This window comes from Narcine bancroftii, chromosome 3 (assembly GCF_036971445.1).
Source record: "Narcine bancroftii isolate sNarBan1 chromosome 3, sNarBan1.hap1, whole genome shotgun sequence".
Lineage (NCBI taxonomy): Eukaryota > Metazoa > Chordata > Chondrichthyes > Torpediniformes > Narcinidae > Narcine > Narcine bancroftii.
This window is the reverse complement of record NC_091471.1, coordinates 139,740,027-139,759,113: the sequence shown is the minus strand read 5'-3', so window position 1 is coordinate 139,759,113 and position 19,087 is coordinate 139,740,027.

Below are 19,087 nucleotides of genomic sequence, written 5' to 3'. Positions count from 1 at the left end.
TATTTATGAGGGTGGCTCAATGGCAACAGTCATCCTGCCTACAGCAGATCCAGATGACAGACTGAGGCACCGCTCCACAGAAAAGCAGTGCTTTTTTAATCCACGATTGAAGCCAGCCTCGAAGTGTAGGCCCAGCATAAAAAACCTAGTATGTCTGCACCAAATTGTTAAGGGTTTTCCCCAGCCAGAAGACCTGAATGAACAATGAAATTTGGAACCTGCTGAGAACCAGAGCTCAGGCATTTAAGTCCAGAGATCCAGATAAATTCAGAAGAAGCTTGCATGACCTGCAAAAAGCTATCTCCCCGGCAAATTCGAGATTGCAGATGAAAATAGAAACAACAAAGGGTACGCAACAGTTGTGGCAGGGCCTAAATGCCATCACCTGACATAAAACCAAATCTGGTGAAGTAGCAGATGGCAAAGCTTCATTCCCAGGAGAAATTAATGCCTTCTATGCCCAATTTGATGACAGTAAGGCAAAGAACCACCCATCCGTGCACCCACCTCTCCTGATGATCCCATACTGTCCGTATCTGAGGATGACACTAGTGCTGCCTTCAGGAGAGTGAATCCAAGGAAAGCATCTGCCTGGATGCAGTACCTGTCCGAGTATTAAAAATCTGTTCTGACCAACTTACCAGGGAATTCACAGATATTTTCAACATCTCACTCAGGCGGGACATGGTGCCCACATGTTTCAAACAGGCATCAATTATACCAGTGACTAGGAAGAGCATAGTAACCTGCCTTAATGACTACTAACCAGTAGCACTTACATCAACAGTGATTAAATGCTTTGAATGTCTGGTGATGAAACATATCAGCTCCTGTCTGAATGGTGACACTGATCTATTCCAGTTTGTCTACCGTAGAAATAGGTCTATGGCAGATGCCATCTCACTGACTCTATACAAAGCACTGGAACACGTGCAAAATAAATATCCATTCATCAGGATGCTCTGTATCGACGACAGTTAGGCATTTAACACTCCCACCCCTCAAAACTGATAAGCGAACTCCAAGACTTGGGACTCAACACCCCACTGTGTAATTGTGTATTGGATTTCCTCATCTCCAGAGCACATTCAGTGAAGAGTGGTAAGAACTTCTCCACAATCTTCACTCACACCATCTACAAATTTGCCAACGATACCACGGCAGTGGGTTTTATAAAGAAAGATGTTGAGTCAGCAGTCAGGTGGTAGATTGAAAACTTGGCTGAATGGTGGACCAGCAACGACCTTGCATTCAACTAAGGAGCTGATTGTTTACTTCAGGAAGGCAAAGCCAGAGGTCATTGCCGGATCAGAGATGGAGAGGGTAAGCAAGTTTAAGTTCTTGGAAGTCACTATCTTGGAGGATCTTTCCTGGATCCAACACCAGAATGGCATTGTAAAGAAAGCACTTCTCCTTCTTCAGGAGTTTGTGGAAGTTTGGTATGACACCAGGAACTCTGGCAAATTTCTACAGATGTGTGGTGGGAAGTGTGCTGATCAGCTGCATCATGGCAACACCAAGGCCCTTGAAGGTATAACTCTCCAAAAGATAGTGTACACAGCCCAGGACATCACAGGCAAAGTCTTCCAAGTCTTGAGAACATCTACTAGGAACCCTGCTGTCAGAGGGCAGCAGCAATCATCAAAGACCCTCACCACTCAGCACACACTCTGTTCTCGCTGCTGCCATCAGGAAAGAGGTATAGGGGCCACAAGGCTCTCACCACCAGGTTTAGTAACAGCTGCTACTCCTCCACTATCAGACTCCTCAACAACATTTGAGGACTCTTACTTGTGCACTTTATTGATTTATTTTAATTCTCTCTGCATTGCAGTTTGTTTACAATTGTTACTTGTTTACATGTAGACATTGTGTACAGTTTTTTTTGAACTGCCTATAAGTAGTAATTCTGCCTCACTTGCATAAAAAGAATCTCAGGGTTGTAGGTGATGTCATGTATGTATTCTGAAAATAAATCTGGAATCTGAATTCTGAATATTTTGGAATAATTTACTTGATTACAGAATGATACAACTATTGTCTTCTCTATTCCTGATATTTTACAGATGGTACATAAAATTGAAACCGTCCATACATGTTTTTGCTGAGAATTTGATGATATAACTTTTATGGTAATCTCCTTTCTCTGAATGTCTGTGTGATGCTATCATGTGGGTATAAATGGACAAAAAAGATGCATTCAATTGAGAGGTAAAAATTAGGTACTTAGTGGTATCACCATGACTTGTAGCACTCTAATATAACTGTGCATGGGACTTGTGAAATGTGTAGTTTTGAGAAATGTAGCTACAATTGTATTTTTATTCAATTTAAACCAGATGTTGTTTTAATATGCAAATTATGAATAAGACAAGGCCACACAGTAATGAGAACTTGCTGCATGAAAATTTCTCATAACATAGAAAATGTGACATTTGATGATTCAGCCTGAGTTAACACCAGAAAGCTGTTCCTTCTTTTGTGTCCAACACTTACCCCCAAATAAGCTTTAGCTGTAAAATGTTGAAATATATTATTTCCATACCAAGAGTAGCTCCATCTGCACATTTTCACATTCCAGTCAGCACACTGGAGAAGAAAAATGTTACAGATTGAAAAATAACTGATCTTTCACTTCTATCCCCCAATCTTGCTACCACTGTTTACCTGTTTTTTCTCTGTCTGCACTTTAACTGATTTGATATTCTTATTTTTATCAGCCTGAAATTATTGGAGGAATTCTTGTCTACAGAAGCGAAGTTCATGAATTCAAGCCCCGTTATCATTGTACAGTGTTATTTATGTCTTAGATGCCCCTTTGTGCTGTTTGAAAACGGCTGGAGGAGGTTTTGAATCATTAACTAACACCATCAATACGGAATCACTGGTTATTTCTCTCATGTTGGTTTGTGTAAGCTTACTATGTCTAGACTGGCTGTTGTATTTCATTATGATTAGATTTTAAAAGTTGCTTTGGCAGCAAAGTGGTTTGGGATGCTCTGAGTTTGTTAAAGCAGAATAAAAAATGGAATCTCTCTACTCCATTTCATTTAAGCTGCTGCTGCTTTGAAAATTGCTCCCCTGTTTCTAATGAGTTGTGTTTAGTTTTCCCTTCGTCCTTGTTTTATAGAAGGCAATGCTGATTATAATTTCATATCCATTCTGCAAAGAAACATAGTGTTGTGGAATTCTGTCTTATCCTCATTCTTTTCTTTCTCTTTCAATACTCCAACTTAAAAACTTGTCCTGATTAATTGTCACTCTCTGGTTCACCTAACTTCATTTGCTCCTTTCAACCTGTTAGATTCTGTGTGATCTTTCGTCGAGCTGATGTTTTGGTACATAGAAGAATAAATTTATCAGAAGTTGGCTGGTTTGTAGTTATCTCAAAAGTCTTTCTGTTATCTGCTAAAGTGGCATGTAATCCAATGCTATTCAGATCAGAGTCCATAGATTCCAGGGAGTTCACAAAGGGATTCCTCCAGACATACAAGAGACTGCAGGAATCGAGAGCAAAACTCACTCTGCTGGAGGAACTCAGCTGCTCAACCTGCCGAGTTCATCCAGAAAATGGTGTTTTGCAAGCGATTCCACCAGTTGCCTTTGTTATTTGGATCTTTCTTCATGAGAGTTTATATACACTTTCCTGTTTTTATGTGCAGGCCAAAGGAAATTACTTTCAGCCTCACAGTTATTACTTTCCTTTGAGCAGTGAACATTACAGAATTAATTTTTAAGGATTGTAGATGCCAAAATGTGCAGAGTTGTCCAGTGTGAATTAAGGATTTCAAAATCTCAGTGTCATTTCTGTGTGCCAAATTTGACACAGACCCTATATAGGCAGGAATAACATGAGCACTGTTGAGATAATGTGAACAATTAAGAGGGTTCAAGCAGAGAACCCTTGGGAAAGAGTTCTATCAAGGAGAGTTAAGAAGTAGGGAATGGGGAGAATGTGTGGGAAAGTTTACCCCTCAGATCACATGAAGTCTGATGGTCTTGTGGGGGCAGTAATTAAGACTGTTCCTCGTGACCCTTTCCAAACCATTAAAAAGCAAAAATAATTTACTTAAGTATCTTATATTTTTGGTTTGCTTCCTTGGTGAGACTGAGTTGGCCAGCAGATAAAGAGGTGTGAGTATCCTGAAGATGTCACCAAAAGACACTTTAGTTATTTAATTGGAATGGGCTGCTAATTTCAGCTAAGTTAAGGTGGTGGGAACAGGAATACCATCAGAAAGTTGCGGAACTCTTCTGCCAACCTACCCCCTCAGGAAAGGGAGGGAGGGGTAAGGAGCACCACTCAAGGCTTATTGTTTAGGTTTGTCAATATTTACAAAGGATTCATGGTAAAGCAGCAGATTTCAAAATAATTTCCAAATGCAAAAATTTATGCAGCTTTAGTCAATATTTAGTCAATATTTATGCAGTTAAATATTCTTTGAAAACTACACTCTTGACAGTGATTAATTTAATTAGTAGTGATAGATTCGCATAACACAGCTTTTGTGTTTCTTTGTTGTCCAGTAGCGAAAAATTGTTATTAAAGGTTTTTGTAACAAAATTTTTCTGCATGACAATGTATATGTTCCAGAATTCAGGATAAAGCTCTCTGCAGGAATCGAAGACACAGCACAGGGTGCTGCCCAATGGGTCTTCTGCCTATTTTGTGAGTCCTGAATATGATGGCAAAGTTAAACTAAAACCCTAATACATGTCCCTCTATTTCCTGCAAATTCATGTGTCTATCTAGAAGCCACCTAATTGCTATGATTGTATCTGGTTCCACCACTACTTCTAGCAGCTCATTCCAGGCACCTACAACTCTTCTGTGTCAACACCCTCCCTTCGGATGTTACTGGCTAAATGTAAACAGTCCACTAACTAATAAAAAAAGGGAAGGTAATCAATGACGTAAAAAAAATCAAAAGTAAACTCACCTTACAAATTTAAAAATTAATTAAGAAATGAACCCCATAATGAAACAAAATTAAAGTTAATTTTAGTAGTGGAGCATCTAATTTTTACCAAAGCCATCATATCAGACAACCCTTGAGTGTGAGTGGGAGAGACAGCATCTTTCCATCTCATTAATTTGGCCCTTCTAGCGATAAGGGATGCAAAGACAACTACATGGGATTGTGAAGCAGTCAGAATTAAGGCAGATGGCCCACATATTCCAAAAAGAACAAGAAAAGGATTTTCATTCAAAGTAATGTTTAGAACTAAAGACAAGGTACGACATACACCTTGCCAAAAATTGGAAAGAGAGGACATGACCAGAACATATGATACAATGTACAATTCAGTTATATATTTATCACATTTAGAAGAGAGATTAGAATAGATTTTATCCAATTGGACTTGGGAATAGTGGGCCCGGTGTACTACCATAAATTTTAAAAGAATGTCCACCACAAAGAGAGGATGAATGCACTTGTTTCAGAATAGAATTCCATGTGGTTTCTGTCCAGGGAACTATTCCTAGACCTAAAAAGTAGCTCATAAAGTAACTACTTATGCACCTGTGATGAGCTTGTCAACTTCATTCATTTCACGGCCAACTTCCACCCGATCTCAAGCTCACCCATTCCATCTCCAAACACATGCATGGATCTCTCTGTCTCCATCTCAGGAGACAAGCTTTCCACTGACATATATTACAAACCCACCAACTCCCACAACTACCACGACTACATTTCCTCACACCCTGTCCCCTGCAAGGATTCTTTTCCCTTCTCACAGTTTCTCACTCTCCACCACATTTGTTCCCAAGATGAGATCTTACAGTCCAGATCTTCTGAAATGTCTGCCTTCTTCCATAAATGTGGCTTCCCCTCCACCACCATCAACTCAGTCCTCACATTCATCTTCCTTATTTCCCCCTCATCTACCCTGGCCCCCTTCCCCGCAAGATGCAACAACATAAAACTCCCCTTATCCTCACCTACCATCCCATCAGCTTCCACATTCAGCACATTATCCTCCAGAATTTCTGGCACTTAAAACAGGATCCCACTACTAGGCACATCTTCCCCTCTGCTCCCATCACTCCCTTCCTTAGGGACTGCTCCCTCTGTGACTCCCTTATTCCTCCCCACCAATCACTCCCTGGCCATAGAATATGCCACACTTGCACCCACACTTCATCCCTCACCATAGTCCGGGTCCCCAAACAGGCCATTCAAATGAAGCAGCACTTCACTTGTGTTTCCGCAGAACTGATTTACTGCACCCAGTGCTCCCTTTGTGGCCTTCTCAACATTGGAGAGACTGGGCGCAGATGAGGAGATCACTTTGCTGAGCACCTTCACTCAGCCCACACCAGTGAAAGAGACCTTCCAGTAGCCAACCATTTCAGCCCTGTGTCACACTCCCACACTCACATGTCTGTCCATGGCTTTATGTTCTATTCTGCCAAATCCACCTGCAAATGAGAGGAACAACACCTGATTTTCCATCTGGGCACTCTCCAGCCAGATGGCATTAACAATGACTTTTCCAGTTTCTGCTAACCTGCTCTCCTATTCCCACCCCCTTCCCTTCCCTTTTCCTGTTCTCACCCCCCTTCCCTCTACCCTTGCTCACTGCTGTCCCTTCTCTTCCTTCTCTACCTGTCACCTCCTGTTTTTGTGACCACACCTTCCCCCTAGTCTTTTGTTCAGACACCTGCTAACATTTTTCCATACCTTAATGAAGGACTCAATCCTGAAACATCGGTTATGCAATTTTACCTTTGCTATATAAAGAACTCTGTTTGACCTGTTGAGTTTCTCCAGCATTGTGTTTTTACTTCAAATAGGGTGTCTACAGATTTTTGTGTTTTATTTTTGCCTGTGTACATCTGGCTCTAATTAAAAGGACAGCATAAACAATGAATATTTCCTGGTGTTATATATTGCTCTCTTTCTGTGGTTTCCTTATATTGGCCTCAGTGAGACTAAGATATCTGACTACTGTGCATTCATTGGTTCTTCTGAAGTGTTGATTAAGGGTTCTGACCTGAAATGTCCATTCTTTTTCTCCCATTGTTGTTGCTCGGTTCTCTGCATTTGTATAGATTGATTGTTGTTTTTTAGGTCATCTTTTCAGTCACAAGCAGAAATTAAAGTATAATCAGTAGGTGGATATCTTTCTGGAGGGTCTGGTGTAAAAATACTTGAGATGTTAAATGGAGATAATCATATTAAACTCCAATATAACTTGCAGAAACACTTCTCCACTGTATGAAAATGCTAGACCTTTAAATAATGCAGATAAATACTGATGTAAAGCAAGGGTAGGCCACACACTATCCATGCTAGCTTCTTAATTTTAGGAAAAGCCACATTGGTTGGAAAATTGAAGGGCACATATTTTCCTCTACTTGGTCAATACATAGAAAATCCACACTGTACACCCACAAAAGTGTTTTCTCTGGGCTTACTAGGTCATGAAATCAGCCCTTTAATTACTTATTGCAGCCAATTGTAAGTGCATTCACAAACATCTTCAATATGTGGTAATGAAGACCATTCTACTTGGTACCTACACAGGGAACTTGCAAGAGTATTACATGTTGTGCAAAAATGGAATTTGGATGACCATGTAATTGTGTGCAATGCAATTGCAAACTTATACTGATAAACTACTTGGAAGCCACTCATATGACAGTAAAGATTGACAGGTCATAAAACTATGTTTGTTAACGATTAACAATGAAAACATGGTGATTATATAATTTTTATCCATGATCATTCAACAAATATCTCTATTTTACTAGCCAAATACTTAAAATGTAATCATCCAAAGGAAGATTATGACTGTTTTATTGATGACATATTTGGAATACTGTCATTTGAAAAATATGTTTTGAGTAAGAATAGGATTACATACTGTAGGAATTTGTTAATCATGTATTTTTGTTGTTTAAGGTATTTAAACTTGAATTTTGATGCATAGTTTTTGGAAAAAGTATTCCCGTAAGAATTGGGATACTTTGGCATGAGCTTTGGACATTTATTCTGGAAATGGAGAAAACCATGTAGATTCCTTAAAGATTTAAAAAAACATTTTCAGAATGATGTTTCAGTGTCTGATTTAAGCAGGACATATAATAACAGAGCCTTCATGTTGGGCAATTGCTTTTCTTCCTCTTTCCACTGAAGCCTGTTTTATCAGTGAACTTTATCATTTTGCAAAGAGTTATATAAATTTTCATTAAAGAGCCTTTGAAAATAATAAAGGGATACTCCCAGGATTTTTCAAAAGGAGCCCAAACCATCTCTGGAGAATGTCAACATATATAAATTGAATCAGTGTCTCCCTCTCCTGCATTGCCTCCCAAAAACAGTCCATGATAAAAGAAATGAGTTAAAATCAAATTGGCTCTTGGAGCAAAAAAAGGGTATAGAATACACTGATTAACAAAACTGAACCTTCTTTGCTAATGCAAGCATCTACATCAAATTGGACAATATTTGGAAAGAATGTGTTTATATATGAATATGGCAATTTTTTGACATATAAAGTAAAAGCTACAAGACCACTGAAATTGTTGTGCGTTGCAGCAACAAGAGTATAAATTGAATTACAACAGTATGCCATGACTCAGAAAAAGACAATCAACATGAAAGAATAGATAAATAAATATTCACAGTTGCAGTTAGCGTACAAAAAAGTAACATTTCAATAGTGCAGACTGATCTTTTGGTGGGCCTAGAGTGGTGTATTGGTTAGGGACAGTATGGGGAGGTTCAAGCCTGATAGTTGTTCAAAAAAACACTACTCCTGAATGTTGAGATGCTAGACATCAGGTCTCTGAACCTTATGACTGAAGGTAGCAGTGAGAAGAGATTGGACCAGGATGATGGGTATCATTTGTGATGCTGGATGCTTTCATGAGGCAGAGCCTCTCATGGATGTCTGCAATAGATACGAAACAGGAGGTCGTGATGGACCCAGCTAGGTTTGTCACTTTTTAATGCCTCTGCATTCCTGGGAACATGATTTTTTAATCGAGGGTGAGATGCAACCAGTCAGCATATTGAACAGAACATCTGTAGAGATTGATGATAGTGTGTACAAAAAATATATATAATATAAAGATATTTGCTTGGAATAATTTAGAACAAAGAGGCTAAATTAAAATTAATTAGAAAATTGATTTCTTGAGAGGCTGTGAATACCATAATCTGGAGCAAACAAAACAAGATACCAACGGGTCAAGCAGCATCCATGGACAGAAAGGAATATCCCTAATTGAGGTTGAGATTTGATGAAGTTTTCTTATTGATTCTGAATTTGATTGATTTAGATTGAAAATATTCAATTCCACTGAGGTATCCATTCATTTTTAGAGCAATATTTCAGTATCCCTGACTCTTCTCCATCTGGAGGGCATATCAAATTTTTGTGGGTTGTTATCAGTGATAGTTGGAAGAAAGTAGTAATAAACAGGAAGTAAGAGGCTGGTTTCTATTATCTTTTTTTTATTACATTTAAATTTTTCCATCTGTGTTCTCCGATAACCTAATGTGTGTTTGTTGAGTCAGGAAAGGTGATGGTATGTGATAGAACTGTGCTGTTTGTGGATGAATCATATTCCTGATACAGGTGTCCAAGCTGATTGATCTGAGTTGTGTAATATTAGTTTTGGTGATGGAGGTAACTCATTTCTTCATAATGTAAGCTAAGGATATCTTCTATTGGCTTTGTGGTTACTGTGGATGGATGTGGCTAATTTGCATTGCAGTTTCATGGTAGGTGTCTGCAGAGTTTGTACCGTGCCAAGTTTTTTCCTGACTTCAAATTTGAAGCATCTGAATTTAGGACCACTAAATCCAGATTCAAAATTCTTCCAGTTGTTCATTGCTCTATGCGTGTCATTTGCAGACTTGAGAAATAAAATTTGAGCTTTAGTGCCAAGTCATAAAGTGAAGCCAAATTAATTATGGATTCAGGCATTGCTTTTGGTTCTTGAAATCTTTTGGCTGTCACAAAACCTCAATTTATTTTGCTTGATATGATATATTGCAAAAAAAAAAATTAGACATGGAAGACATTTAGAAAGAGTTTACCTGATTAAAAACATAAGTTTCAATCTCAAGATAAGACTAGATTTTCAGGTCTACATTTCACGCTATCTTTACCAAAATTTATTGAAATGTGAAATATTCCTTCAATATTGCTGTTATAGACTTGAGACAAATAAGTTACATGAGAAAACTTGAGATGTACAACTCAAAGGTCAGTATTGTTAAACACTTTTGTGAACTTGATTCATACTGGTAAAGATTGTCATAGGTTGATCTATAAAATTGTTGTTTTACAAAATAAGTAAGTAGGATGGAGCTTTGAACCAAGTATCTTTTATTGAAGGTGAATAACATTTATTTAATGGCTGACACAAAATGTCTGTCAAAGTACATACTCCCCACTCACTATGCTACTTTGCTTTCCCTTTTAAAAAAAGTGACAACTGACCAGTAACTACACATATTCTATCAATTAAATCTTTGCATACTGTGTACAATTATATCAGTATTTTTTTTAGAACAAAACATTCACACATCTACTCCTGCTTTAATCAATTCGATTACAGCATTACAATATAAACTGAACAACAATACAACATGAACCCTTGATAAACCCATTAATCGAGTTCAATAGAATTTAGGGATACAGCACGATAACAGGCCCTTCGGTCCATGAGCCCATGCTGCCAAAAACATACCAATGAACCTATAATCCCACGTATGTTTTTAAAGAGTGGGAGGAAACTAGAGTACTCAGAGGAAACCCATGCAGACATGGGGAGAACGAACAAATGTTTAGAGACCGCTGGGTTACTGGGTCTGTAATAGTATCGCACTAACTGCTACACTAACAGTGCCACCAGAACTTGATAGCTTTTTAAAAAATGGTAACTTTCCTTCCATCTCATGTCATGTTTATATTTTCTTGTTCGCGATGGCTAATCCTCATTAATTATATTTCTTTTCAACTGATGTAGCCTTAGCTTTCCAGTATTCTGCATTTCCAGTATTTCTAGTATTCTGTATTTTTATTACAGATTTCCATCTTGTGCAGTTTTTGATTTTCATTTAGAGCTGATCATCACATCTGCAGTCCTCAGAGCTGCTTAGTTGGTAAATTTGATTTCATTATCACCCAGGTGGAGGAAGCTTTAATTGATTTATCTTCTAACATTTGCTGACACCTAGTCCTTCTGCCTCCTTGCTAGACCTATCCAGTAATTTTGTGTGGTGATAGATCTCTGGACAGAACCACTAAAACGTGGGAAGTGTACCTTAATATTTGAGTCAAGCTGATCACCAAGCATCCAAATTCTTTAGGAAATGGAGCATAAAGATTACGTTGTGAGAGACATAGTGCTTCAGAAAAGCAAAGGGGTTTAATGCCAATTAAGGTATGAGATTATAAGATAGAAAGGAGTCAGCATATGGCTTGAACATTACCTGAACTAAGCATTTGGAAAACAAACATCAATGAAAGGAAAACAAAGATGGAAAAATAGCAGAACAGAAGACAACATCATTGATCTATGAATATTGAGACCAGATATCTGTGAATGACTGAGAAGGGATAAGTGAAACAGTGCCATGGTCACACATGATTGGACAGCATCCTCCTTTTTTCCCCACTGTCCACATACTGTTTCTCTATGGTATTATGTGGGACTTTAGCATCCAATCTGCAGATGTGAACTAGGTATTAAATGGGTTTGGCCTGTCTGATCCTCTATACCCCTTGCTTTGTCTCCTTCAACCATCCACCCATCTCACTCTTTGTTCTATTTGGATCGAAGGTTCAGCAATGGATCTGCTGAGGCATTAACCAACTGATTCCACACAACGCTTCCAAGAGATGTCTCTCCTGATGCTATATCTGGAAATGAGCCCTTATGACTAATTTCAACAAATACTTAAACTAATTTTGAAATGACATTTGTTTCATCCCTAACTGCATCAATTTTTAACCAATAAGTGATAAATTGGAACTAAGGGCCTGGCACATTGCCTGTACTGAAGATATTCTGATTGAAACCATTTCTTTGTTGTAGTAACTCTGTAGTTTAATAGTTTTATCACTTCCACTTATTTCACACAGCCTGTGGTTTAGGTGTAACATTGGTAATTTGACCACTCTATTACTATAAGATACTATAATTCACTCAGGGTGTTAACATTGTGTTTACATCAAATGGCACATGATGATTCTAACAGAGTAATAAATTATTCATTTTAGGGAACAAAAGTCAGCCATTCAACAAGTTATTGAGAGTAAATCTATTAAACGTAATTATATAAGAATGCCTAATATACCTCCTGGTTAGTTGAGGTTCACTCCTGCCTTTGTGCTTAAAATCTTCCTCCTTATTGCTTAACCCTTATGGTGCTGCATATGAATTTACTCATGTATTAAATTTAGAGCAAATAGTAAGTTAAATCACCAGTGACTAATCTTATTTATGGATTCACAAAACACCAGGTTTATATACATATTAATATCTAAATCTGAACATTGACTAGTTTAAATGTTATTCTTCATATTAAGTTTTGTCCATGACTTTTATTTCCATAAATTCTGGAGCTCACCAACTTTTCAGGCTTCCTTCTTCTCGATGCTTAAAAATTGATATTCTTTTCTTCTTGAAGGCTCCTGCCCTTTATTGATTGTAATTAAGGGAATTAATAGGAAAAAGAAAATGATGGAGCAAAGAGTATTGATTTTGTCCCTTCATCCCATTCTCAACATCATGTTATTGTGATCATGTAAACTTTTCTTTCACCTCCTGACTTCCACCGCCAACCGCTGATAAGTGTTTGAGTGCATGGCAGGTAATTGAAACAAATCCAAATTACTGTTATGTCCACGAGTTGTTTTGAAATGTCGTTATGCCATTGAGAAAACCTACGTGAGCCAGTTCTGTCCTTTGTTCTGCAGAAATGCAGTCTGTTCAACCTCAGCTAAGCCTGAGGTTGAGACTTATATATGTTTTTCCAAGGAAGGCATATTTAATTTCATTAGAGATGCTTCTATTATGTTTCGGTACACTGAAAATTTTAAAAAAACTTCAACTTTCCTTGTGGATATACCAGATCAAACGTGGATATGATTAACCCAACCTTTGGTCCAAGTTCCTGGCCATTAAGAGTCAAGCCTTTATTTCCATACAAATTGGAACTCACCTGAATGTTCAGGATTTCTCCAATCTCAATTCTTAGAAAATTCAAGTCCTACAGTTCTTTAGCATGTTAGTGTCGTATCTTAATAATGGTTATGGGGTTAATAGAAAGAAGAAAACTGATGCAAAAACATCACAAGCATAATCTTATAAAGGATGATAATTTCATAATGTATAATTTTTCATTTTGTCTTACAATATATGAGAGCATTCAGCCCATCAAGTCAATGAGGGCCATCTTAAACATTTCCATAGTTACTATTCCTCCACTAATTTCCTCACTGACATGTCCAGCAATTCTCCCTGATTCTCCAGCCATTCGCCTCTATCAAATGTCACTGACAGTAGCCAATTAGCCTATCGACCAGGCTGACTGATTCCATTTGGGGCAGCTTTTAAGGTGTTTCAATTTTACTTTATAACCGCTGAACGCAAGAAGGTGAAAGTTAGTCAAGATTCCTACCCCTAATTATCAATCAGCAACTCCTTTTGGAAAGTTTGTAATGTGGATAGCAAGATCAAAATAAAATGAGAAGAAAATTAAATACCGTATGTTCAAGTAGCTTTCAAACTAGATACAAAGCTACTAATTTTGTTGAAGTCTGCAGTAGATTTCGTCTCATATCAGTCATGCATTAACAAATCTCATACATCGTAAGAGATGATGAAAAATGATTAATTATGTTAAAATTACCCTTTGCAAGATTGTGAATTTGATCTTTTTCACATCTTTAGAAACTGGATTTGCTGTCCAATGAATAATCTATGACAGAACATCCCAGGGCTGTGGCATCATAACCCTTGTTATATGAACTGACTAATGTATTTCCACAGTTATAAATGCATGCATTTATTTTACATTTATTTTACAAATGGGGTCTGATAAATATTTTATTGGGTAAAGGTCTGTAGCGTGAATAAAAGCTCTCATGACTGGAGGGAGAACAAACACTTTTATTAATTTATAACTAGGGGTAGGGTCTCACAATAGTCTATGGAAGGGTTCTGGGTTTAGGAGGGCAACCAGAGTTATAAGTGAGCAGATGGGAGTGGAGCCAGGAGGCAGGGCCAGCCATCAGCACAACACACTACCAGTGAATCCCAGTTCACTGCATTCACCACTTCCTGTAGAATTTAGGGTGTACGAATGAAGACTGAGAACATGGGTTCATAAAAAAATGGTTGAAAAATATACAGTTATTTGCAAATTTACAGATTTAAGTGGCCCAGGGTCTGGAGATCTTGGTAGAGTGGTTTAGCACTGGGGGCCTTGGACTCCTTGGGTCTCCTGGTCCCCTTGTGAGGGAGGAGAGGTGGACTAGGTATTCAGCTCAAAAGTGGAGGGAGATGCATTTTTCTTCTGAACCAGATCCCCCGAGGCCCTAACTGGGGGTGGCAAGAATGAGTTCTGTAGCTCACAGGGCACCTAAGGCAATGGACCCTCTGTTCCGGTGGGTTCCAGGTCCCTGATGGAGACTATGTCCATCTGGAAACTCCACACTGGAGTACGTGGGATTGGTGCGGAGAAGTTTCAACTCGGTCTTGCTTCTCCTTATGTGCTTCCTGAGAAGGACTGGACTGGGAGTGGTGAGGCAGGTTGGGAATGTAGTTCCTAATGCCGACTTTCTTTCGAAAGTGAATAGGAATAGCATTGGTCGTGGTACATAATAGCGACCAGATGGAATTGAGCTCCATAGGGAGGACTTCCTGACAGTATGAGTTTGGAAGGCCTTTTGACTTCAGGGCCATTTGACAGCCTTCCAGACTGTGGCATTTTCCTTTTCATCCTCCCCATTCCCCTGGGGGTTGTAGCTCATAGTCCTGCTGGACGTGATGCCCTTCATCAGCAGGTACTGACGTAGCTCATCACTCATAAAGGATGAGCACTGATTGCTATGAATATAACTGGGATACCAGAACAGGGAAAAAATGGAGTCTAGGGCCTTTATGACTGACGAAGTGGATGTGTCTGGATATGGAATGTTGACCAGGAAGCGGGAGTACTCATCAATAATAGAGAGGAAGGAAGTATTTCCATTCGTGGAGCGGAGAGGTCCCTAAAAATTGACACTGAACCGTTAAAAGGGCCTGGATGACTTGACAAGGTGCGCCTTTGCAGGGCAGTAGAAGTACAGCTTGTACTCTGTGCAGACCTGGCCATTTCCCTTCAATGGAGTAGGGCAGATTGTGCACCTTGACAAAATGAGACATGCAGGTGACCCCTGGATGGCAGAGCTCATTATGCAGAGACTGCAGTTAGCTGGTGTGTGCAGAGGCACAGCTTCCTCTGGATAAGGCATCTGGAGGGTCATTAAGAGCTCCTGGCCGATAGGTAATGTCATAATTGTAGGTATAGAGCTCGAATCTCCACCTAGCAATCTTGTTATTCTTGATTTTTCCTCTTTTGACATAATTGAACATGAATACGACCCGAACGCTGGACAGTGAGGAGCATAAATCTTCTACCAACCAGGTAGTGTCTCCAGTGCCTTACAGCTTCTACAATAGCTTAAGCCTCCTTTTCCACTGGTAGGTTCTGGAGCTCGTTGCCTTCTACTGTCTGTGAAAAAATTCAACCGGACTGCCCAGCTGGTTGAGGGTAGCAGCCAAGACTACATCTGAGGCGTCACTTTCCACTTGGAAAGACACATTCTCGTTCACCACAGGCATGGCGGCCTTTGCAATGTGGTTCCAGAGGTAGTTAAAAGCCATTTGGGCATCAGCCGAGAGGGGGAAATTAGTGGCTTTTAAGAGAGAGCAAACCTTAACATTGAATTGAGGGATCCACCCCAAGCATCTCCTCAAAGCCTATTTAGTTCTGGGAAAGGAGAACTCTAACAGGGGATGCATCCTATCAGGATCAAGGCCAATGATGTCATTCTCCACCACATAGCCAAGGATAGCCAGACGTTTAATCCTGAACACGCACTTGTCAGAGTTATCAGTTGAGGGCTTTCACCACGTGGAGAAAACTCTGGAGGTTGGCCTCAAGGAGTGGCCACAGATGGTGACGTTGTCGAGGTAGGTGAAGGTAGCCTTCAACCCATCCTCATCCACCATTCTGTCCATCTGCCTCTGGAAGATTGAAAACCCCATTAGTAATACCGAAAGGGACCCTCCAGAATTGATAGAGACTGCCTTTAGCCTGAAATGCCGTATATGGATGGTCTTCAAAACAGATTGGTAGCTGTTGATAAGCAGCTTTCAGGCTGATGGTCGAACAGATCCAATACTGCACAATATCATTCACCATGTCCAAAGTTTGAGGGAGGGTGTATGCATCCAGGAGCATGTACCGATTAATAGTTTGGCCATAGTCATTTACTAGCCTGGAATTGTTTTCCCCTTTTACCTCTACTACTTGCGCTCTCCATGGGCTGATGCTAGGTTTGAAGATACCTTCAAACGAGCAGACGTTGTGTTTCAGACTTTATGAAATCTTGGTCTGCTGTACTGTACATCCTGCTCTTGGTAGCAATAGTTTGCAGTCCTAGCACAGATTCAGGAAGAGAGGAGGGGGGGGGGGGGTCGATATTCAGTGTGGAGAGGCTGCATGTGGGTTCTGAACTGCTATGGGGGGAGAGGACCAGAATACTCCAAGGTCACCCTTTTAAGGTGACAAAGGAAGTCCAGACCCAACAATACTGAACCACACAATTCATCAAGTACATACAGGCGAAATTTACGAAAATCCCCCTCTTCAAACGACAGATGTACTATACGATGTTGTTGAACATGTGTAGAATGCAAATGAGATGTGAGGACTACACAGTAATTGGAAGGATACATCTTTAGGTTGTATTTTTTTCACAGTCCGTGAGTCTATGAAGTTTTCAGTAGAGCCCGTGTCAATTAGGCATTTAGTGGAATGTATGTTTGTCTTCACAGTCACTATGGAGTTGCTGAGCTGGTGAGGACTGTCCTGATCTAAGACCATCAAGGCTAGGACCTCGGAGACGCCATGCTCCTCACTCAAGTGGCCCCCATCGTCCTGGGTTTCCCTGAATGGGGAGGATGGTGTCGACCTCGTGATGTGGCAAGATGGCCACCCTTCTTCCTTTTCCGATGGTGATGATGGTGCCAATTTTGAATTTGGGTTGTGATAAGATGGCCGCTGAGACTTTCTGTGCTTTTTCCTCACTGCCACCCTCTGTCAGTGTGCAGCACAGCAAGTGGGTTCAGGTGAACTTGCGGCAGATGGCTTGGGGTTGGAATTGGATCCAGGAGTGGTGCAGGCCGTGGACTTTCTGAGCTTCCCCTCGCATGACAAACCCTCGCTCAATGCCCTTTCTTGCCACAGCTGGAACACTCTGAGGCTTTTGCTGGGCAACAAGATTGGGGATGCAGGCTCGTGCTGCAGAAAAAAGCACTCCTTAGCATGGGAAGCTGCAGCCATTAGGGGTCACCTGGGTGAGCGAGTTCGCTGGCTTCAAGGTCGTCATTCTTGAGCTTGGCCTGTTGCAACAATTTGGCCAGTTCAACATGACTAGCCAGGTCCTTTTTACCCGACTCAAGCAGTTGCTGCCTCATGTACCTCGAGCATACACCCACGACTAGAGTGTCCTGGATCTGTTCTTCTTCATGAACGCGGCCTGTAACAACTTCATACCTGTACTTCTTGGCAAGGGTCCACAGATCCAGCAGGTAATCATCGATGGTCTCTCCTGGCCGTTGGTGATGTAGAGCATCCTGGATCTTAAGAAATAGCATTGCCAAGCTTGTGGGATCGGGGTGGGGATAGGGGGGGAGGTGACATCCTGAAATCCACTAATGGTGACTTTTCAAGGAGTACATGAATTATTCAGTTGTCAGGTAACTGGGCTGAAATCAAGTTGTGGTAAGAGTAAATTCTTGAGGAATAAGCCAAAAATGCCACCTAAAAGAATCCTGAGATTTACTACCATTTTTCTTTAATTTTCCAGGTCCTTTACTGCAGCATATTTTCACACAATTTCCAATTCATGCAAACCTCATTTCACCAGGGTCTTGAGAAGACTTAACCATATAACCATATAACCACTTATAGCACAGAACAGGCCAGTTCGGACCTACTAGTCCATGCCGTAACAAATCCCCACCCTCCTAGTCCCACTGACCAGCACCCGGTCCATACCCCTCCAGTCCTCTCCTCTCCACGTAACTATCCAGTCTATATCCTTAAATGTAACCAATGATCCCGCCTCAACCACGTCTGCCGGAAACTCATTCCACATCCCTACCACCCTTTGCATAAAGAAATTTCCCCTCATGTTCCCCTTATAATTTCCCCCTTCAATCTTAAACCATGCCCTCTAGTTTGAATCTCCCCCACTCTTAATTGAAAAAGCCTATCCACATTTACTCTGTCTGTCCCTTTTAAAATCTTAAACATCTCTATCAAGTCAAGTCCCCCCTCAATGTAACACCTCAGATAATACTTATCTGTATTAAATTCCATCAGCCATTTCTCAGCCCACACCTCCAGACTTCCTAAATCACCTTTTAATCTACGGTAATCTTCCTCACTGTCCACAACACCGCCAATCTTTGTATCATCCACAAACTTGCTTATCCAATTCTCCACCCTTACTTCCAGATCGATAATATATATAACAAACAATAGGACCGAGGACCGATCCCTGAGGAACTCCACTAGTCACTGGCCTCCAATTGGACAAACAATTTTCTACCACTACTCTCTGACACCTCCCATCCAACCATTGCTGAATCCATTTCTCTACCTCCTTATTTATATCTAATCCCTCCACCTTTTTTCCTAACCTCCTGTGGGGAACTTTGTCAAAAGCTTTACTAAAGTCGAAATAGACAACATCCACAGCTTTCCCTTCATCAACCTTTTTTGTATTGGGATACTGAAAGCAGTGGGGTACTGCAAGAATTGGAGATTAGTTTTCAGTT